The sequence below is a fragment of the Thermobia domestica genome, chromosome 4 (assembly GCF_964235325.1).
Source record: "Thermobia domestica chromosome 4, izTheDome1.hap1.1, whole genome shotgun sequence".
NCBI classification, from domain to species: Eukaryota; Metazoa; Arthropoda; class Insecta; order Zygentoma; family Lepismatidae; genus Thermobia; species Thermobia domestica.
Window position 1 is genome coordinate 297,924,351 of NC_137457.1, and position 24,040 is coordinate 297,948,390.

The window sequence follows — 24,040 nt, forward strand, 5'->3', positions numbered from 1 at the left end:
TGTAAGACATATAAAGAGAAAGAAATAAGAGGGTACGATATATTGTTGAAAAGACTATAAGTCTAAATTTTGAGTTGTGGTACCAGCATATTACGCAACATCTCTAGGAAGATAGTTGTATAAAACTAAGCCTGCCAAATTATACCTTCGTTGAACAGTGTATCCCACAATGACGCCATTTTATCTGTTTTACGATGGAGGAAACTTTTTCAGATATATATATGTAGTCAAAATTTTCTTTTTACACAGTGATGTATATGAAACTGGAGATATATTTCCCTCTCAAGGAAGAAATTCTTCTGTGACAAGCATGGGGAAATTACTTGACGAAAGGGAGGGGGTCAGTTGATTCGAGCAATGTGAGACTGTATACTAGCTTTTGGGCCACCATGTATATTTATTATTCACATAGTTGAACACAACCATTTATTTACCTGCATATTGAGGCAAATTAAATTAGGTCTACATCTTTATTTGTTGAGAAACGAGTGTGATTTCTCTTCACCTTTCCGTTACATAATCTGTGCTGTATCCCGACTTCTACATTTAAGTTGACAATCATGCATTGTTGTAAGGGAAAGGAGAGAATTTTAATTAGAGCTCTATCAAATTTCTTCGGTGAGGACCCGCAATAGAAGTTCCGCCACTGGATAAAGCATAGACTATTTTGTTAGAAAATAAAGAGAGAAAGCAAGTTAATATTATTATACACAACACAATAAACATAAAAGCAGCAAGATACATAATCCAGTAAAACCTACTAGGTTGGCCACTTTCGTAGTTTGGCAGCCATGTTTTATAGACGACACGAAAAGAGAATTTTTGCTACGAGATAAAGCTCTTTCAATACATCTTCCGAAATAACACATCATTTTCACATAGAGATCAAAGAAAGATGGAGTTTTTTCATAAAAATCCAGTTTTTTAAGAAACAGAAATTTTCGTTTTTTTGTGACCTTCTTATTCAACTACCACCTTTGTTTTCTTGTAGACTAGAACTAAAAAAATGCCTTCACAACATTTACTACTTGTGAACCCTATCTTTCGTCTGGGGTTGGCTATCTTAATTGGTTTTCAAATTGGCATTTCTTCGGTTGCCAGCAAGCGTAAATTATGCAACCCAACGTATCACAAGTGTGAATTTGGTTACCTAACGGCTGCATTAAATGCCCGAAAGTTATACATCTTGTTATATGTGTTTTGCAGACTTCCTAAATTCAAACTGGCTGACAAGAAAAAAGAAAGTATCATAAAGAAACAGATACAAAACCATTTTTGTTTGGTATAAAATTTTGCTTACATTTCGTTCTTCGTTCAGAAAACATTTTATTATGAGTTTCAGATACTCTATTAGAACCTAATATAAGTACATTTTTGGCATAATGTTATTATAACGGTAATAAAACTTCATCATTCACAGATTTTTTTCACACGTGTCATGTAAATATTTTTAAAATAAGATATTTGGGTATTGCGTTTTTAACTTACTCTCCCTTGAATTTAACGACAACAATAAGCTCTATTTATACATATAGATATACTTGTTGCCAGGGGCGCACCCACTGGGGGTCCACCGAGTTCGGACTCCCCCCCTCCCCAAATTTCCTAACTCAACATACATTTGTATACTTTCCCAATAAAACTCTAAGCGCCTTATGGGGTGTTTACACTTGGTCGATTTAGTCGCACGGCTAAATCGACTCGTTGCATTTGCGACTAAATCGAAGCAACTAGGCCGAGTCAGATCGATGGATGTGTTCAATTGTTTCAAGCGAAATTGAATGCTGCTTGTCGACTCGCTCTCCTCTGGTCGATTCGAAATCGACTGGCAATTTTAAAGATGTCCAAGCAAGCAGTAATTGGTACAATTTGCGGTGTTATAGCAGAAGAAAATAGAACGTCTTTCAATTCAGTTGCCAGTCGATTAGTCGCCTTCGATCAACAAGCGATTAAATTGAGGTCCCGTTTACACGGTCGATTAAGTTGAAAGTGACGTCAATTCAACTGAATCGAACGCAAATCGACTAAGTGTAAACGCCCCATTATGCAGTGTCGTTCTGACGCGTCATTAGCGCCATACTAAAGACTTCGACTAACATATGTTTCCTGCGGTAGTCAGGCCTTTAGTATGATGCTAATCATAGGTCAAAACGACTCTGCATAAGGCGGTGCTTGTTTAACAGGAAAATGATTGATGTAGCATGAACTCCATCTCTCTTTCTCTTAAAAAATCTAGTTCTAGAATATCTTTTTTCCTGAAAATATAAAGGGAAATATTTTACAATTACTTATCGTATTTTTTGGATGCAGAATAATACCTGTTCAATATCACATAGACATAGTACCTTGTACTATTAGACCTTCCCTCCACCCCCCTCTCCCAAAGCTTGGACCTATCCCAACAGAAATTTCTGGGTACACGCCTGCTTGTTTCACATAATATCCTACGTAAAATATGTCTGTAACTCGAAATAGACACTAACTAAAGTTTAAGTTTAATCATGAATTGTAATCGATACTGTGTTTCGAAGTTACTATATTTTCAGAACAGTAGTTGCTTACACTATTAAATGTTTTAAATCAAACTTTTTTTTCGCTAAACATTAAAAGATCTACAAACAAATCGTTGTAACCAGGAAGACCACTGTGTCTATTGATTTGATTTCCTTCCTTTCCTATCGAGTAACCGGATTTCTTTCATTCTCGAGTTTGTAAATTGTTTGCTTCAGAATATAGTAATTAAGTGTTATTTCGTTTTTTAATGGAAAAAGAAAGGTAGAATGTGGTGTTATTTCTTCATTAAAATCGAAATGTTCAAAAACGCACAAAATTTCTCCAGAGAAAAGCCTACTTTTATTCGAGCCCTTGCATTTTTACTCTTTCGAGACGGGACAGTCTCTACTCTGGTCTCGTAGGCAAATGTATGTCTGTGGAATAACAAATATTTATAAATAATATTATTTGTAAGATAGCTACCTGGTAATGCGGAACAGGATTCTAATATAGGAATTATTTTCCGCCCACACGTACTATCCAAGTTTTTTCTTTATAAAATAATCACCAAACTTACTTCCACTTTAAAAAGGATTAGCCCGGGAGAGTAATACTCCCGGAAGTAGGAACTAAATACACGGTTCTGATTTTTTGGTGTTATCCGTTTCATGCCACGTAGCATACATATAGTAGATATCAAACGCTCATTGCTGTCGGTCCTCGTGGCCGAAATTGCTAGCGCTACGGGATAATAAAGGAAATCGCTTTTGGCGTGGGTTCAAACCCGGCCAAAGGATTTTTTAAATTTCATAACACTTTTTCATTAAAATAAGATGAAAATAATACTCAAAAAGTGACTTACTTACTTTTGTGCAGATAAGTAGGTAGTAATAGTACTACTACTACTACTACTAGTAGTAGTAGTAACGAGTTAGAAGCCCCGCAGGGCTCGTTTTGTTCTATCTTTACCTCAATGATATAAATTTTGTGACCAACTTAAAACAGCTGGCTAGGGTAGCGCGTAAAACAGCTGAATAGGGTAGCTCGCGAAAAAAAGTACTTTCAGAAGTATTGAGTCTTTAAAATAAAGATATCCGTGCAATCTGGTAAGAAAAATAATATAGTTCTCGAACATCTCAAAACTTGAAAATGCACAGTGTTGGCTACTTTTCCCTTCCCTTTGTATTTACTACTACTACATTCAACCTAATAAAAATAGGATTGAAAATTAGTTTTATTTATTTATGATGCAAATAGTTATATAACGATTATGAAATTTTTTAAATAATATGGTGTAGGCCTATTCAAAATTCAAAAATAAATTATAGCATGTGAATATTTCTAATTGGTTAATTTTCTTCTCTAATTAGATAGCGTCAAACCCACAAACACGCTTCAACAGAATGAAACAAGTCATTCGTAATCATTAGTATATCAGTACTTTAGTTAAAAGAAATTACTGCTAGTTGGTAGCACAATGCAACGCATTATCGCTACCAAATATTCCCTATACAATGAGCGACTGAAATCGAATATTGTAGTGAAGTATAAACAAATCCAGACATGGAATAAAGTCGAATTTTGCAACCAATTTCAGTTCGACTAAAGTCGAATTTCGTAGCAAAAGGGTTAAAATTTCAGTTCATTAACAAGTAACTCTGATAGGGTCAGTAATGAGGATCGCGTGAATTTTACAAATGGGTGTATTTAGGTAGTTCAACCGGCCCTTTGCATGTACCTTCTCATCACTCCAAGATGTGAGGCTTTGTTATTAATTGATACCAAATGACAATAATACTGTAAGCCTTTATATAATCCTCTCTCATGCCCCAAGTGTGTGAGGCATTAACCTTATTAATATTTTCTAACGTTTAACCAAAAAAAAATCCGTTAATTTTCAAAAACACTCTTAAACTCAAGAAACTTTTAACATCAAAAAATTAGCTCAAAGAAATTTCTACCATTTCAATAGGAGGTAGAGTGATTAGGTGTATATATTTTGCTGATGATATGACGCTTGTTACAGAATCTGAAGAGAAAATCAGTAAGATGTTAGAAAACGTGAGGAAGGGCTGTGAAGAATATGGAATGAAAATAAATGTTAGAAAGACAAAAGCTATGGTGATTGGAACGAAGAAATCGGTGTCAAATAAAGAAGTAGGAGGAGAGAAAATTGAACAGGTGACTAGCTTTTAATACCTGCGTAGTATTATTAGTGAGAATAAGAATTGTGGACGTGAAATAAAATCAATGATAGGAATGGCAAAGGAAGTCTTTAGGAGAAAGAACCCTAAAGATCTAAAGAGTCCTAAAGTCTATTTTGTGAGTCCTTAAATAAAAAGTTGGGGAAAAGACTTATAAAATTCTTTTTGTGAAGTATCGTATTGTATGGGTCAGAACATGGACATTACGTAAAAGTGACGAAAAACGACTGGAAGCTTTCGAAATGTGGGTGTGGCGAAGGGCGAAGAGAATTAGTTGGGTCGAGCGGAAAACGAATGAGAGGGTGTTAGAAATGGTGGGGAAGAAAAGAACAATTTTAGATATTATTAAGAAGAGGAAGAAGAACTGGTTGGGACATTGGCTAAGAAAAAATTGAATCATGAGGGACGTGCTAGAGGGTATGGTGACAGGAATGAGAGGGAGGGGACGAAGGAGACTATAATTAATGACCGATATCAAAACAGATAAATCGTACGTGAAGACAGAGAGGTTAGCGTAAGACTGTGGAGCATGGAAGCTTCTCAGTTGCAAAAAGTGACCTGCCAGTAATGGCAGAATACTTATGGTGATAATGATGATGCACATATTTCCAGGGGTGGGAAATGGATACAACCACAGTTAAAGTCATCGTTACTCGTGAATACATTAACGGATTGACCCCATTAACGAAATCAGTCGCAAAAAAAATAATTAAAAAAATACTTTCATTTAAGAGTTATCGTGTGGAGTAACGGACGGACAAATGGACGGGCTGATATTACAATTTTATAAAGCCCACTAGCACAATAATAATAATAATAATAATAATAATAATAATAATAATAATAATAATAATAATAATAATAATAATAATAATAATAATAATAATAATAATTGACTATATAAATCAATGGACTAAAAACGAAAGATGGCGTAAGTATTCTCAACACTACTAACTTTCTGCATCTCCCTTTTCTTTTAAGGTAGGATAAACTGCATTTTTAAAGCAAGACAAACTTGCAAAATTATCCCAGTAAACGGCAAACTTTAACACAAATGAATGTTATATTGACAATGTAAATAGATCTAGAATAGATAACTTCATATTTTTCTACGGTATACCATGCAAGGGGGTGAGTTGAGCAAATCTGTTTTGTAGGAGAAAATAAATAGTTAATTTGTTTGAGGATATTGTTTCAGTTTCTGTGTCAGCAGTTCAGGAACAATTTGTGACATTGTTACAAGTTTGCTTTAATGAAGTTTTCTCTTCAAATCAATATCACAATAACAATTCACGTTTATGATTTCTTTATGACACTGTGTCATCTCACTAAAATACATAGAGCTAATAATAACCTCTTGCATAAACAACAATAATGAGTCATAATGTGAGAATCATTCCAAGCAATATGGTTCATGGATTTTAAAAATAATTCTTTTGGATTTTGTGGTTGTTAAGTCTGTTAATGTAGTAATATTATTTTCAGATGACCGTATTTATAAATTGTAAAATCTGTCGTAGTATATATTATATACACGTCGATAAAGAAGTATATTTTAAACACAAGAAGAAGAAAATTTTCTGCCGATTACGATTGTATTTTATTTTAGCATTTTAGGTCTTCCAAATACACTGCTCCACAAAACTTAAGCAACTCGAAGAAAGTGGCAGAAAATAAAACGACACGATCACTGCACCAAGTATAATGAACAAACAGACGGTCCAGATGCACAATGCAACACAAGTGAAGACGAACAATACAGTTAGGATGTACAGGGTGACCAAAAAGTTCAGCACTACGAAAGCTCAACAGGTGAAGCTGGGTTGTGCGAGGGCATAGGCAGTCAATATGGCATGTAACTACCACGAACAGCTATACAGGCACGACATCTGGCCTCCATGCTGCAAATCAGAGTGTTGATCAAGTCTTGCGGCAGATGGCGCCACTCCTCGAGGAGAGCTGTTTGCAGGTCAGGGAGAGTGTGTGCTGGTGAACTGCGCTGCGCTATTCGCCGCCCTAGAGCATCCCACACATACTCGATGAGATTCAAGTCCGGCGAATATGCAGGCCATGCAATACGCGTAATGCCTTCGCTCTCCAGATACTCGGACACACGATGTGCACGGTGTGGGTGGGCATTGTCATCCATGAACAGGAAGTCTGGGCCAAATGCTCCGCGGAAATTGCACACATGTGTATTGAGAATTTCATCCAGGTACCGTTGTGCTGTCAAACTGCAATGTTGCACAATATGGAGGTCCGTTTTCCCGTCCAGCATAATTCCACCCCACACCATAATGGAACCACCGCCATAGAAGGGCCGTTTAGCAATGAAGTTTGGATGATAGCGTGCTCCTGGCTCTCTCCACACTAAAGTCCGATAATCTGACGACAGGCTGAATCTCGACTCATTAGAGAACATGACACGCGCCCACTGGTGTTACCCCATACAACATGTTCCTGACACCATGTGTAACGCGCACGTTTGTGCTCCAGTTTCATGGCACACACAGCGCAGGCCTTTTTGCATACAGTCCTGCTCTATTGAGCCGCCGACGAACAGTTTCACGATTCACGCGTTGTCCTGTAGCCTGAAACAACTCATTGGCCAGGTGAGAACATGAAGCTTGATGGTTACGTTTGACAGAAAGTGTGAGAAATCCGTCCTCGACGGCCGACGTCTTCTTCGGACGGCCTCCTCCATGACGTCTACTGACTTCACCTACATTTTGAAAGCGATTGCACAGCCTCGACACAACACTTTTGTTCACGTTGAATTCCTGCGCCACTTCCACTTGCGATCGGCCGAATTCCACCGCCCAATTGTTTGCCCGCGGTCAAAGTCACTCAAATGTCGTCTACCAGCCATTGCAAGGTGTGTACCCCACACAAGAACCACTAACTCAATGCTTGGAGCCTCGGACACTACTGGGCTGTGGTGTACAGCTCATGGCATAAGTTGTTCACCGCGCTTGCAACGATGCTGCTTATGCGATAGATTGGGTGTTCGACTTGCCTGTGTGTCTCTGTGTATGTGCATGCCACTAACCAGTGTTGAATGGGCCCCACACGTCACTTATACCACATTCTCTCGGGTTGCTTAAGTTTTGTGGAGCAGTGTAGCATAAGTAGCTTTCTAAGACGGAGCAGAAATGCTAATATGTACTAAGAGCTTGGATTTAACATGAGTCACAAACAATTTTCGTTATACCGAGTGCCTCAGAATCCTTTCCGTGATTATAAACATTCATAAGGTATAAAATATGACACCTTAAACTGTAATATATTCCAGTTTTTTTTGTTTGTTTATTGACTGTTATTTTGTTTGTTACAGCGCTTAGTGACATAACAACAGCGAAATTGGACACCTTTTGCAGAAACATGTACTCTAAACCAGGGGAAAGGTCAATGTGTCCACTGGTATCACGAGACATAGTCACCAAAAACAGTCCAGAGACAATTCCAAAGGGCTTACCATGGACAACCACCAGATGTTAAAGACATCAAGATTTGGTATGCTAACTTCAAGGAAACAGGCAGCGTTAGTGATCTTCCTAGTACAGGCAGAACTGGACCTAATGCGCAAACAATTCAGATAGTGAGAGATACCTTCGTGAGAAGTCCCAAAAAGTCAGTCTGCAGAGTCTCACGTGAGTTGCAGATTCCTAAGACATCAGTGCACCGCATCCAAATAAACGTTTGCTTTTCCGTGCTTTCAAAGTTCACATAACAGTTAGTGCGGTCCCTACAACTAGCGGATTATCGTGCTCGTTATGACTTTGCTATTGCTATGCTGTCTGAGATTGAGGAAGATGTTGACTATCTGAAACGTGTCCTTTTCCCAGACGAGGCCACCTTTCATTTGAATGGTATTGTCAACCGACACAATACTAGGATCTGGAGGTCCGAGAATCTCCGCGCTGCATGGGCGCGCTGCCGAAGGTGGGGCAGGGCAAGGCTGGGGCCCCCTTCTGGCTCATGAAAATGTATAGGTAATATAGCAAACCACATATATTAAATACCAGACGTAATATAGCGACCATGGAGATGCACCCCTAGAAAATTTTCTTCGGGCGCCCCTGCCGCGCTGTGTTTGAGACCGTCAGAGACAGTCCTAAGCGGAACGTGTAGTGCGGTCTTATGTACAATAAAATCATAGAACTTTCCTTCTTCAGTGAAAAGACCACCACAACCAAATACCTACCTCAATATGTTGCAGTTATTTGTTGTGTCACAGATTCAGGACATTCCGGACTTAATTTCCCCACAAAATGTGCCCTATCTTGTTGGAGTTAGATGTCCGTGCCTATTTGGATACATTTCTGGGGAGATGGATCCAGTGTTTCTTCCAGACATATTTTTAGAGGGATTGCCCTCCCGGAGCTCTGAGAGTGCCCCCCGAAGGAGATCAAAATAATACATATATAATATAATAAATAAACTAGTACCAGCAGTGCCCCCCGGAATACGAAGTGTGCCCCCCAGAACATAGTTTCTGAAAGAAATACTGGATGGATCGAGCGTGATGGTCCCATAAACTGGCCTCTACGATCACCGGACATGACACCACTGGACTTATTCCTTTGGGGTTATGTCAAGGATCAGGTTTACCAAATACCAGTGAACGACATCGCAGGATTACGGCGCAGAATTACTTCAGTCATAACATCCATCCCTCACGTAATGTTGACCAACACATGGGTGCAATTAGAATATCGCCTGGATATCCTTCGGGCAACGATTTATTAATTGTGTACACAAATCTTAAGTATATTACATACGATTCAAGATAAAAAGAATTTGTCTATGTGTCATATTTTATGCCTTATGAACGTTTGTAATCAGATAAAGAATTCTGGGACATCTTGTGTATATATCAAACCTATGAAGTATTTCTTGAAGAAAAATACATATGCTATTGAAGTCACACCAATATAAGCTTCATGGGACGTATTAGAGTTATAATTTCTTATATGTTAATCGTCAACCTCCTTGTGGAGCTTTCGATTATTAATTTAACTTCAATATTATTAGTGTTTAAGGGGAAAAATCCAAAAATGAGACATATATCAATCAACACAAATGTGGATAAGCATGAACGTTCATGTCGATGGGTATACGGACAAAGGTGATATGTCCATGCCGTAATTTTTGCAGGTGACAACATTCAATGCATCTCACAAATCAGAGGTTCATGCAAAACTTTGTTTTTATTAATGGAATATTTACTGGAGGTTCTTTTGTTTTAATGTAATGTGCACCAATTGCAAAAATACTTCGGACATTATCCACATGAGCCAAAACCTGACTTTCGAAGAAAAATGGACATATCACCTTTGTGCAGATACCCTGTGTAGTTTTCGAGACTTTTCTTTTGGAGAGTGAACCTAAAAATTAATACTGTACAAGAACCGCTCCACCGATTAAGGTAAATTGACACTTTACTGTATCCTCATCACCTCTTCATTATGACTCTGGCAAGAAGACAGTGCATAGTATGTATTCTTAATGAGATAAAGTTCATAATTATAATTAAGTCCTACTCTTTTATTTCCACTAGGGGAGAGGCCGCGGTAGCTTTTATGGTAAAGCACTCACCTCTGGCGCGTGAGCCCCCTGGTTTTGATGCCAGCTTTGTCAATAACAGTGGCGGAGAGTAATCCCACAAGTAGGGTAGGCCCAACAAACTAATAACATAACATTTAATGTATCATAAAATGTTTAAAATTACAGTCAGAATTATATTTTCCTTATTGAACAAAAAAGCTACCTAATCTATTTATGTTAAAGAACTTTCTTACCTGTATTTCTAACACTGTTTAGAGTTAAAAAATGAAAATGAAATGAAATCTTTAGTTTTACGTCCCACGGTTATGCCGGTTAGGCTAAAGGATACAGTAATGATGAGAGATGAGTGAAATGAAGAAAGTGGGAGGAAACGGGAGAACCCCGAGAAAACCCACGAGCACGGTGTTTGTCCACCACAAAGTCCACACGGCGCGAGCTGGGACCGAACCAGGGACCCCAAGCACCGGAGGTGAACGCTCTACCACTGATGAGTCACCGCGCCCCCTGTTTAGAGTTGAATTTATGTGATGTATAGATAGTAGTTTTTTGTTGTTGTTTAATTTAACAAGAAATAATGAGTATTTATAAGCAAAAGTAGACGCAAAGTAGCCTATTATTATTATTATTATTATTATTATTATTATTATTATTATTATTATTATTATTATTATTATTATTATTATTATTATTATTATTATTATTAAACATTTACATGAGGAAAACACGCAATGGAATATTCTCATTTAGCTTCATTACAAATATCCCTTTCTTCTGTCTGGGATTTGCAGGAGGATGAGGGGAAATTCCTTCTCAGTTGCTGTTTTTATTTTCTGCATATTTGAAAATGGACGGAGAGAAAAAGGAAGTACATTCTGACAGTTAGATATCTAATTTCTTGGATAAGCGTATGTTACTTGCATTTCTCACTTTAAAGTGAGTACAATACTGCATTTAATTAATGTATCACGTGATAATGACTTCACTAGAAATGTTAATGCTCAGAAGAAACTTTATTTGAATGAACTCAAGATATTTAATATTGTATTCTATGGAGTGGCATATATAAGGAGGTGGTTTCCGGGCTTAAGCACTCACCGAAATTTTATCGCAACTTTTTATTGTTTTATACTATATGTTACAGAATTTTCACATTTCCAGGAATAGAGTTACCATAGCCCCTCCCTAAACAAGCAAAGCCCCTCGAAACAAAATCGTAAATACCCCACTGATTCTATGAAATGTAAAACTCAACTAAAATTACATCACAAATATAATTATTTTATCCTGTATGGTAGCATTTAGTAAAATTATACATATTATGTTTTGCGTATCAGACATATTCTACAAGCTATTGTGAACCAGGCCCCATGTAGGTGGAAAAACACAGCTACTCTGAATAACTCCTGATAGTATATACCTAATTTAAACAAGTTTTCACTACTAGAAACACATAATTCTACACAGAAACTTCTTACTCTGTGCTAAGGAAATCATTTTATAACGTATTAACATTGAAAGATGCCTTCAACGCTAAAACCAAACTCCCAGAGGCGAGCCTTCGCACCTTCCCAACAATGCGTACAATCCCCGCGATAATAGCTTCGCTTCCCGAACAGCATAGCCCGCAAACCTGTCTAGCGAGCTGTTGAGGCTCAGACGGAAGGGACTCCCAGTACGTTTCTAACCTACTATTTTGTTACCAAAAAAACGAAATGTTGAAGTATTGACTTTATTTTATAAGAAATCAAAGATAAAGAGAATATACGGTAGAAAACAGGGTAGGCCCGGCCTCAGAGCCTCATAGTATGCTTCGCCACTGGTCAATAAGAACGTGTAGTGGGTGAACACACACCGTGTACGTGGATTTTCTCAGGGTTATGTCGTTTCCTCCCATTTTTGTCATTTCATCATTATCATCCATCTCATCATCTCCTCATGATCTTCTTTGGTCTCAGTACATAACATTGGACGTAAAACGTAACAATAATAATAATAATAATAATAATAATAATAATAATAATAATAATAATAATAATAATAATAATAATAATAATGTACTAAATTCTCTTAAATTATTGTAAATTTTCAGAAAATCGAGACAAATGATATAATTACTTTCGTGGCGCTAAAAAATCGTTTGTTACCAATTTTATACACTTGTTACTTTTTCTTTCAGTTTAACAGACGTGTACGTTGTAGTGTAAGAGAACACTTCAAATCCGTTTTCCAACAATGGTGTATTGTTGTTATGATGAGAGTCCAGGGAACAGTCTGCTAACGTTACTTTTTCATTTACAAGAACCGGTATTCTAATGCAGCAAGGCATTGTATAAGGGGTTCAAACCTGGGTTTGATTTATTTATATAAAGATCTAGCAGGTTCCCCGTTCTTCGCACGGGGAGAATACGTTTCGTTTTGGACATAAAGGGCAATGGGAGCTGAATTTGAATTTAAACGGCATCGAAAGTGTCACTGTTTATCTCAGCGACCCCAAAAACTATGTAACCGACACTAATATCGGTCATTTTGATATTTATTTATATATCTCCCCCTCCCCCAAATTGCAGGGCTGAATTTAGATTTAAACGGCATCGGAAGTGTCATTGTTCATCTCAGCGACCCTGAGAACTATGTAACTGACACTAATATCGGTCATTGTCGATCATTTTTATATATATTTCTCCCTCTTCCAAGTTGCGGGGCTGAATTTGGATTTAAACAGCATCGGAAGTGTCACTGTTCATCTTAATGAACTATGGATTCAACACTAATATCTATCAGTTTCGATTATTTTATAATATCCCCCTCTCCTAAGTTGCACGTTCAAAGTGAAATGATAAAAACCATCCCAAGCCTGAGCCTCATCTATATTGAAAATTTGATCGAGATCGGTCGGCTGGTTCAAGAACTATGAAATCGCATACTTTCAATTTTATACAGGGTGTCTCAAAAGTCCTCTGACAAAGGGTAACTGTTATTATCAGAGCTACAACAAAATGTAAGAGGGGAAACCGTCTCCAAATATGACGTTTCCAATCTAAATTGAAGGATTTTTTTAAAAAAAATCGGAAGAGCCGTTTGGGCTGTATACTCTTTATGCTCCCAATCTTAAATGAAAATGAAACGTTGCCATTTACCTGGATCCACAACATAAGTGAATGAAGTTACTGTCTGTTGTGCTAACGTCTCGATGGCCAGCCCCCATTTCAAACATGCCCCCATTCACCATACTCTTACAAAATATGTTCACTTCCTGTGCCATCCTTCCCGCCCCCAGCTCCAAATCAATGGCAACGTTGCATTTTCATTTAACATTAGGCGCATAAAGAGTGTACAGCCCAAACAGCTCGTCCAATTTTTTTAAAAAAATCCTTCACTTTAGATTGAAAATATTATATTTGGAGACGGTTTCTCCTCTTACATTTTATTGTAACTCTGATAATAACAGAGTTACCCTATGTCAGAGAACTTTTGAGATATCCTGTGTATTAGAAGATAACTACTGCACCATTTAAACAGTCAGCACTTGAATCGAACTGAGTTTTTAGCATTTCCATTCGATTCAAATACGCATCGTAAAATGGAGATAAGAAGGGTCAAATATATCTTTCAAATATTTCCCATAAAGCTATTCTTACCATGGAACGACAGGTAGGCCTACTTTAGCTAGTTTGCGGCAAGTATTTATTATACTATTGGCAGCATAAGACTATGAATTAGATTTTCAATAGACGCTTAGGCAATTTTACCATTTTAATCATGGTCAAATGAAAATTAGGTAAATGTTCATTTGTTATATTATTTTTCTTTAATATAACGGAATTAAATGCACACACACACACACACACACACACACACACACACACACACACACACACACACACATTATTATTTTCGAATGTTAGTGACGCATCCTATTAACCCGTATAAAATCAAAGTAAACTGTGTCAGGAGGTTGAATATTCTGGACAATGTTGGAAAAGGTAAGGTAGGTCTATAATTAGTGAGTTATTTCTGTTCAGCAGATTTTTAGAATTGCTTTTATATCATACGTTGACTTGGCGCCTTTCCATAAAAGAAGAAAGGACAGTTTCAAAGGGGAAATATATATTCTGCGAATTTATATTACTATTATTATCATAGACCCGCCGTTTCGTAAAAGTCAACGTAATCACGACAAACTTTTTTTTTTTTTTTTTAATGTTTGATTTAGTGATGCCAACTTGAAACCTTATAAAATCCGCTTTCAAGAGGCAGAAATTCCCATAGATCTCTATTTCTGTTGAATTTTCCCATGCTGTACTTAATTACAAAATTTTGAAGATTTAGGCTACAAAATGTGTGAAAAATGAAACTATTGTGTTTCACTCACTTTTTCTGGCATATGAATGAATTATTCGTAAATTCCGATCTTTCATGTTTATCAAATAGTTTGTGAACAAGTATCTTCCTTAATTGAAAGAGATATTTGAAAATGCTATGAAAACAAGTACATATTGTTCAGCGCCGTAACTTAGATTTTTTTTTCTAGAAGGGCAAGCATTAATATTTGGGCCCCTAGAAAAAATTGTTTGTATCCCCCGCAAAATTCGAAAATATGAACCTTCTTTCCACCTTTCTCTTACTCTTTGTGGGCCCTCCGGAACCTGTGGGCCCTCTTGCACAACAAGGTTTCAGGGCTATTAGTTACGCCCTTGGGCCCGTTTCGACAAATTAATTAAGGGGACAATATTGACAAATCTCAAACCCATACGATTAAATATTATTTCTAGAGCCCCTAATAGTAAACATTTTGCACTGAAATGGACCCACGACTCATTTTTGTTTTATTTACCTTTTGTGTGCTGTTTTGTTTATGTGATGTAGTGAACCTGTTTGATACTTCATTTATAATTTTATGTTCGTATCGTATATGGACAGACCCATATTTATCTATTATGCTCCCCTGTGCTCTAAATAATTTGCCGCCCCCACCCCCACCCGCACAAACTTACGTCTCAAACAAGGAAACAAGCCGTAATTTTGCAAACATACCTGCTCTTGTTGAGTAGCAGTTTAGGTATTACAAGTTACAAAGGTTGCAACGTAATTTTAAATGGCCAAATTCTCTCAATGATGATTGTGATGTGGTATTCTGCCCTAAGGTAGGTAACCATTGGTGTACATCACTGTGAGACACCAATAATTATTGTTAATAACTGATAAAAAAAAAATTGTTCACATTATTCACCGTCAGTAATGGTTCAATAACATTTATATTAATAATACAATAAGCTGTCTGTCTGTAGCGCTTTTCAACTCGAGGACCATAATAATCTTAGATAGAAACACGAAATTTTAATATGATTTAAAGCTCTTACAGAAATGATCCAAATAACTTGTTCCAGGTACGGTTACACCTTAACTGACAAGTGAGATATGATGGTGCAAAGTTCTCATAAGAATAACAAAGGGTCATTTTAAAAATAATCGAATAGACCATTATTAGAGTTGAATTCATAGTTTACGAGGTCGCTGAGTTTAACACAATCAGTTTTCATGATGTTCAGACTTATCCTCACCCCTTGGGGTGTAGGTGGTTGAGGATGACTTTTTAAAAAATAACCAGATAAGGTAGCTAATTAGTAACTACTGTAATTACAGAGAATTAAACATATTAACATATTTTCTTGCACTTTTGCGGGACTCTGCGGAGTGCTAGTTTTAAATATTACTATTTTATGAATCTTTAAAAAATTCCAAAATTTTGCCGCTCCCTAATTTCTGCCGCCCTGTGCTGGAGCACCGAATAGCACTTGCCTAAGTACGGGCCTATATATGGAGTAAGATTTTTTTTCTTAAAGTGGGCCCCGCTCGAACGGAGGGGAGCTTCCCGGAGGGAGCAGTGGCCCCCACAAGTTACGGCCCTGATTTTATCAAAATTTTATTATTTCAGTCATGTTTTCGTGCCACGGAACGTAACGAAATAAGACAAGTTCAATTCAAGTCATTGTGTGTGGAACGTATTGGAAGTTGGTTGTTTCTCGTTTGGTATTTTGTTGTTATATCTTACGTTATTTTTTCTACAATATCAGAGTACAATTTACATCTCTCTTGTATTTTTTTTCTTTTTTTGATCACTTGTCACTTTAAAAATCACTTCTATACCACAATAAAATTTTACAGTATCAAAATTTGATAATCGGTGTTGATTTCATGTTTATTAAAATCTCATTAATCTCCTTCCTGCCAATAAATGAAAAATCCCATATATGCAGCCGATTTCTACGAAAGTTCCCTATTCGCGAAATTAACGTTAAAAAATCCTATGAAATAGATTTTTTCCTACCGATTGGCATCACTGGTTTGATTCTGTGCAGTTTGCCTTCATTGGAAGTTTGTTTTGCTTTTGTTCAGGGTGTACTATAGTTAAGACGACGCAGTTTTCATGTCCCGTGGAGACAAGTGGAGTGACAGTTCTTTGTTTTCTTTGTATACCAAAAATAAGTTTTATATTATTTGATTGCATAATAATACAACATGCTTGGGAGCAGTCAAGGGGGCAAGTGTAGCCACCGGGGGTGACGCTTTCCCCTTTGTTCCCCTTCTAGCTTCGTCACTAGTGCTTTGTCCTCAGAATATATAAAGCGGTTTCCCAATAAAAATTAATACCAGAAAATTATATTTAAAATACAAATTGATAGATTTTTCTGTTCGTAATCAATAATTTGAATATATATATATATATATATATATATATATATATATATATATATATATATATATATATATATATATGTCCAGTCCAAAATCATATCTCAGTACATATTAATAAGACATTGTCACACAGGTGTGAAAAGTTCCGAAGGAGAATGGAACTCAAAATGTGAAACGGAATTCTGAAATAATGGAAAATGCAAAGTAGTAGGCCCCGACGTATGTCCAGCCGAGTCAGCAAAAATTTTTGTGACGTCATAGGTCAAAGGTCAATGACCTTGGCCCGGGGTCAATGACCTAGGGGTACCTAGGACCACCCCCTCTAAATTTTGGCAGGGGTACCTTGGCCCACCCCTTAAATTTTGGCAGGGGTACATAGGACCACCCCGCTTAAATTTTGGAAATTGCCAAATCTAAAAATTGGGTATGGTAGCCTAGGACCATAGTATGTACCTCTATCAGTATTGGGTGTCTATGTCGTTCCCTTTCATGGGTAAAAAATTGCCAAAAATTGAAATTTCGGGGGTTTTTGACCTAATTTATCCCCTTGGATGAGGTGTTATTACCTTATATAGTTATATGGGCGTATACAGGGGTCCATTACCTTTCATAAGACATGGGAATATTAATGCACCCCTTTAAAAATTTGGGAGGGGTACCTTGGCCCACCCCTTCAATTTTGGAAATTGCCCAATTTCAACATTTGGTATTATAGTATAGGACCCTAATATGTATTATGATAAATTTGGATGGTCCACCTCGTTTCCTTTTAGGGGTACCAAATTGCCAAAAATATAAACGTAAGCAATACGTTGTACCACGTGTTTGGTTTTTGGCTCAATTTATCCCCTTTGATGAGATGTTATTACCTTATATGGTTATATGGTCATGTATAGGGGTCCATTACCTTTCATAAGACATGGGTATATTTGTGCACCCCTTGAAAAATTTGGGAGGGGTACTTTGGCCCACCCCTTAAATTTTGGAAATTGCCCAATTTCAACATTGGGTATTATAGTACAGGACCCTAATATGTATTATGATAAATTTGGGTGGTCCACCTCGTTCCCTTTTAGGGGTACAAAATTGCCAAAAATTCAAATTTCGGGGGGTTTTGACCTAATTTATCCCCTTGGATGAGGTATTATTACCATATATAGTTATATGGGCGTATACAGGGGTTCATTACCTTTCATAAGACATAGGTACATTAATGCACCCCTTGAAAATTTTGGCAGGGGTACCTTGCCCCACCCCTTAAATTTTGGAAATTGCCCAATTTCAACATTGGGTATTATAGTATAGGACGCTAATATGGATCACTATAAATTTGGGTGGTCCACCTCGTTCCCTTTTAGGGGTACAAAATTGCCAAAATATAAACGTAAGCAATACGTTGTACCACGTGTTTGGTTTTCGACCTAATTTATCTCCTTGGATGAGGTCCTATTACCTTATATGATTATATGGTCATGTATAGGGGTCCATTCCTTTCATAAGACATAGGTACATTAATGCACCCCTTGAAAATTTTGGCAGGGGTACATAGGACCCCCACCCCCCTTAAATTTTGGAAATTGCCAAATCTAAAAATTTGGTATGGTAGCCTAGGACCTTAGTATGTACCTCTATCAGTATTCGGGGTCTATGTCGTTCCCTTTCATGGGTAAAAAATTGCCAAAAATTCAAATTTCGGGGTTTTTTGACCTAATTTATCCCCTTGGATGAGGTGTTATTACCTTATATAGTTATATGGGCGTATACAGGGGTCCATTACCTTTCATAAGATATGGGTATATTTGTGCACTCCTTTAAAAATTTGGGAGGGGTACCTTGGCCCACCCCTTAAATTTTGGAAATTGACCAATTTAAACATTGGGTATTATAGTACAGGACCCTAATATGTATCGTGATAAATTTGGATGGTCCACCTCATTCCCTTCTAGGGGTACAAAATTGCCAAAATATAAACGTAAGCAATACGTTATACCACGTGTTTGGTTTTTGGTCGATTTTATTCCCTTTGATGATGTGTTATTATCCTATATAGTTATATGGTCATGTATAGGGGTCCATTACCTTTCATAAGATATGGGTATATTCGTGCACCCCAGGAGGGGTACTTTGGCCCACCCCTTAAATTTTGGAAATTGCCCAATTTAAACATTTGGTATTATAGTACCGGATCCTAACATGTATTATGATAAATTTGGATGGTCCACCTCGTTTCCTTCTAGGGGTACAAAATTGTCAAAATATAAACGTAAGCAATACGTTGTACCACGTGTTTGGTCTTTTGGCCCAATTTATCCTCTTGGATGAGGTTCTATTACCTTATATGGTTATATGGTTATGTATAGGGGTCTATTCCCTATCATAAGACATAGGTACATTTGTGCACTCCTTTAAAAATTTGGGAGGGGTACTTTGGCCCACCCCTTAAATTTTAGAAATTGCTCATTTTATATATTTGGTATTATAGTACTGGACCCTAACATGTATTATGATAAATTTGGGTGGTCCACCTCGTTCCCTTTTAGGGGTACAAATTGCCAAAATATAAACGTAAGCAATACGTTGTACCACGTGTTTGGTTTTACCTAAGTTATCCCCTTGGATGAGGTTCTATTACCTTATATGGTTATATGATTATGTATAGGGGTCTATTCCCTATCATAAGACATAGGTACATTTGTGCACTCCTTTAAAAATTTGGGAGGGGTACTTTGGCACACCCCTTTAATTTTGGAAATTGCCCCTTTTTACATGTTTGGTATTATAGTATAGAACCCTAATATATATTACTATAAATTTGGGTGGTTTACCACGTTTCCTTTGATGGGTACGAAATTGCCAAATTTTAGTACAACCACGTGTTTGGTTTTGGCTCAATTTATCCCCTTGGATGAGGTCCTATTACCTTATATGGTTATATGATCATGTATAGGGGTCCATTCCATATCCCCTTAAATTTTGGAAATTTTCCAATTTAAGCATTCGGTATCATAGTACATGACCTCAACATGTATCATGATAAATTTGGGTGGTCCATCTTGTTCCCTTTCATGGGTAAAAATTACTAAAATATAAACATAAGCAATATGTTGTACCATGCGTTTGGTTTTTGGCCCAATTTCTTCCCTTTGATGGAGGTTCTATTACCTTATATGGTTATATGGTCATGTATATGGATTCATTTCCTATCATAAGACATGGGTACATTGACGCACCCCTTGAAAAATTTGGGAGGGGTATCTTGGCTCATCCACTCGGTTTTAGAAATTGTTTTAATATAAGCATTTGGTATCATAGTACAGGACTTCAATATGTACCACTATAAATTTGAATGGTCCACATCGTTCCCTTTCATGGGTAAAGAACTACCAAAAATCGAATTTCGGAGGTTATTGACACCTATTTAGCACGTTATATGGTTTATTACCTTTATATGTTTATGTTCCCTTTTAAATTTGGGAATTATCAAATAACAAAATTCGGTAAACGTTTTCTAGGACCCATTGGTATTCCTCTTATGGCCAAATATTCAAAATTTAAATGTTATTGACCGGCTTTATTATTGAATAAGTACAGGATTTATTACTTTTTCATAAGACACAGGTGTATTTGTGTACCAATATTTAATTTTGGGAGGAGTACATTTCTTATTGTCATATCAATAATTGGTAATTGTTCTTTGGGTAAATCATTATGATCACGTGATCAGTTATTGACCTATGATGGGATTAGGAGTCCAGGACATTGGTACATTGAAACTTTGTAGGATAATTTGAGAATGTGTCATTGGTATTGATTATTACAGCCAAATATAAACGTAAGCAATACGATGTACCACGTGATTGACCTTGATGAGGTAGTGTACAGGGATACATAGCTAACCTTATTGAATCTTATGACTCATAGTCTTAAGGGAATACATGCTACAACACTGGCAAAGTTATTGTTGATGCAATTTGATTGGTTGATCACTATCTTTCGTGCAATCTGATTGGTTGATCACTATCTTTCGTGCAATCTGATTGGTTGCTGATTTTCAAATCTTTGCTGCATTCAGTTTTTAAGTTTTGTTTAACATTTAAAAATCTTGGTTTCGTTCAACATTTTTTACTCACTGATAAATATGATCAAAACCGTTTATTTGTTAATCGAATAGTTAAAAACCGGATAAAGTTTGACGGTTAACCGTGAAACGTAAATTTTTTTTAGTTTGAAATTTTTTGTTTTAATTTTTTGTTTCAGAATTTTGTTTGAAATTTTTTGTTGCAAAATTTTGTTTGAAATTTTTTTGTTTAAAATTTTTTGTTCGAAATTTTTGTTTTGAAATTTTTCGTTTCAGAATTTTGTTTGAAAATTTTTTTTGTAAATTTTTTGTTTAAAATTTTTTTGTTTGAAATTTTTTTCGTTTCAAATTTTTGTTTAAAATTTTTGTTTGAAATTTTTCGTTTCCAAATTTTGTTTGAAATTTTTTGTTTCAAAATTTTGTTTGAAATTTTTTTTTGTTTCAAAATTTTGTTTGAATTTCTTTCGTTTGAAATTTTTTTGTTTGAATGTTTTTCGTTTCAAAATTTTGTTTCAAAGGTTTTTGTTTGAAATTTTTTGTTTCAAAGTTTGGTTTGACATTTTTAAAGTTTGTGCACTCATTAGTAAAGAACCGGAACTGTTTAGAACTAAAACCTCTGGCAACATTGTGGTGCAATAGTACACGTTAGAACATGATGCAATAGTACACGTCAGAACATGATAATGAAACGTCATCAGTTTGCATTATCGTTCGCGTTAGTATTCATGATAACATCATCATGGCTACTTGTCTGCAGTTTCTAAACACGCGTGATGTGATGAAATCATTTACCAAGATTACTGATTTACAACAGAATGTTCCTTATAGAATCTTAGCTAGCCAAATGATCGCTACAGAGTTTGGATTAAGAATCGTAGTGAAGCTTGAAAATGATAAGAATATAATTTTACCAGCAAGATATTTACCCATGGAAGCATCAAAACAAGAAGAACTGCTGCGTTTCTTAAGTACTGGATCTGTATCTTTATGCTATAAAACTCTTGGGTCGAAGTCATCAGTTTGAATTTAGTACACAGCCAGATTCGTCAGCAAAATCATGAATTCAAACGTCAGCACATCAGACATAGTTGTATGAATGTGGTTGGTCAGCATGACGTCAGCAACTGTGATGAAACCATGAATTCAAACGTCAACACATGACGTCAGCCGTAGTTCTATAAATCAACCAATACCGTGAAATCATTTGAGCAAGTGCTTTTCAGGAGGAAAGATGTGTACTTCTAACGATAAAGAATTCATCTTCGCAAGCTATTATCCAATAAACAAAGCATGTGATGATTGGTATCAGTGCTAGAACATTTAAACCTGTGATTCGATTGGGCAAAGCAGAACAATTTGGTGTACAACTGCCCTGTGAAGAATGGCACGAATCGACCAAATGAACGATGAGCTAAATGTGACCATAGTCAAATCATTAGGCTCAAATCATGAAGTGGTGCTGCGTACAGTCCTCGAAGAGAAGATGGTGCTGTTACGTAAAAAGAGTACATTCCATGTCCCTCGCAATATGGTGTATCTAACACAAACTGAATGGAACAAATTTATCAGCGTATTTCAGTGTGTGAAACATGCAGTGGAAGTGTGCAACAAAACAAGTATATTCCTGAAAAAGTACTATTTTGAAAAATGTGTTATGCATATTGTACAACATGTATCTAGATATTGTGATGGTTGTCGGGTGCATACCTGTATTGATAAACAGTTTATTTGTGATCAAATGGACATTGAGTTTCCATCAATTGATATTGCATTAGACCTTAAAAGACTTCAACTGGAATTAAAATTATATGCTAAAGACAAACTAGTACAAGAAGTTCAAAATACATTTTATCGACAATATCCAGATCACATATCTGGTATGGATGTATGTGGAATGTAATAAAATGATCCATTTCAATGAATTGTGTTTTTTTCATTTCAAGTACAACCCCATATTCTGACGTGTACTATTGCATCATGTTCTAACGTGTACTATTGCACCACAATGTTGCCAGAGGTTTTAGTTCTAAACAGTTCCGGTTCTTTACTAATGAGTGCACAAACTTTAAAAATGTCAAACCAAACTTTGAAACAAAAAATTTCAAACAAAAACCTTTGAAACAAAATTTTGAAACGAAAAACATTCAAACAAAAAAATTTCAAACGAAAGAAATTCAAACAAAATTTTGAAACAAAAAAAAATTTCAAACAAAATTTTGAAACAAAAAATTTCAAACAAAATTTGGAAACGAAAAATTTCAAACAAAAATTTTAAACAAAAATTTGAAACGAAAAAAATTTCAAACAAAAAAATTTTAAACAAAAAATTTACAAAAAAAAATTTTCAAACAAAATTCTGAAACGAAAAATTTCAAAACAAAAATTTCGAACAAAAAATTTTAAACAAAAAAATTTCAAACAAAATTTTGCAACAAAAAATTTCAAACAAAATTCTGAAACAAAAAATTAAAACAAAAAATTTCAAACTAAAAAAAATTTACGTTTCACGGTTAACCGTCAAACTTTATCCGGTTTTTAACTATTCGATTAACAAATAAACGGTTTTGATCATATTTATCAGTGAGTAAAAAATGTTGAACGAAACCAAGATTTTTAAATGTTAAACAAAACTTAAAAACTGAATGCAGCAAAGATTTGAAAATCAGCAACCAATCAGATTGCACGAAAGATAGTGATCAACCAATCAGATTGCACGAAAGATAGTGATCAACCAATCAAATTGCATCAACAATAACTTTGCCAGTGTTGTAGCATGTATTCCCTTAAGACTATGAGTCATAAGATTCAATAAGGTTAGCTATGTATCCCTGTACACTACCTCATCAAGGTCAATCACGTGGTACATCGTATTGCTTACGTTTATATTTGGCTGTAATAATCAATACCAATGACACATTCTCAAATTATCCTACAAAGTTTCAATGTACCAATGTCCTGGACTCCTAATCCCATCATAGGTCAATAACTGATCACGTGATCA

General features: G+C 36.1%; 1 protein-coding gene across 1 annotated transcript in view; it reads right to left on the reverse strand.

The window, feature by feature from the left end:
- LOC145684226 (progestin and adipoQ receptor family member 4-like) overlaps positions 1-24,040 on the reverse strand; it is a 39,491-nt gene that overhangs the window by 9,811 nt on the left and 5,640 nt on the right. The gene's annotated exons all lie outside the window — the stretch shown is intronic.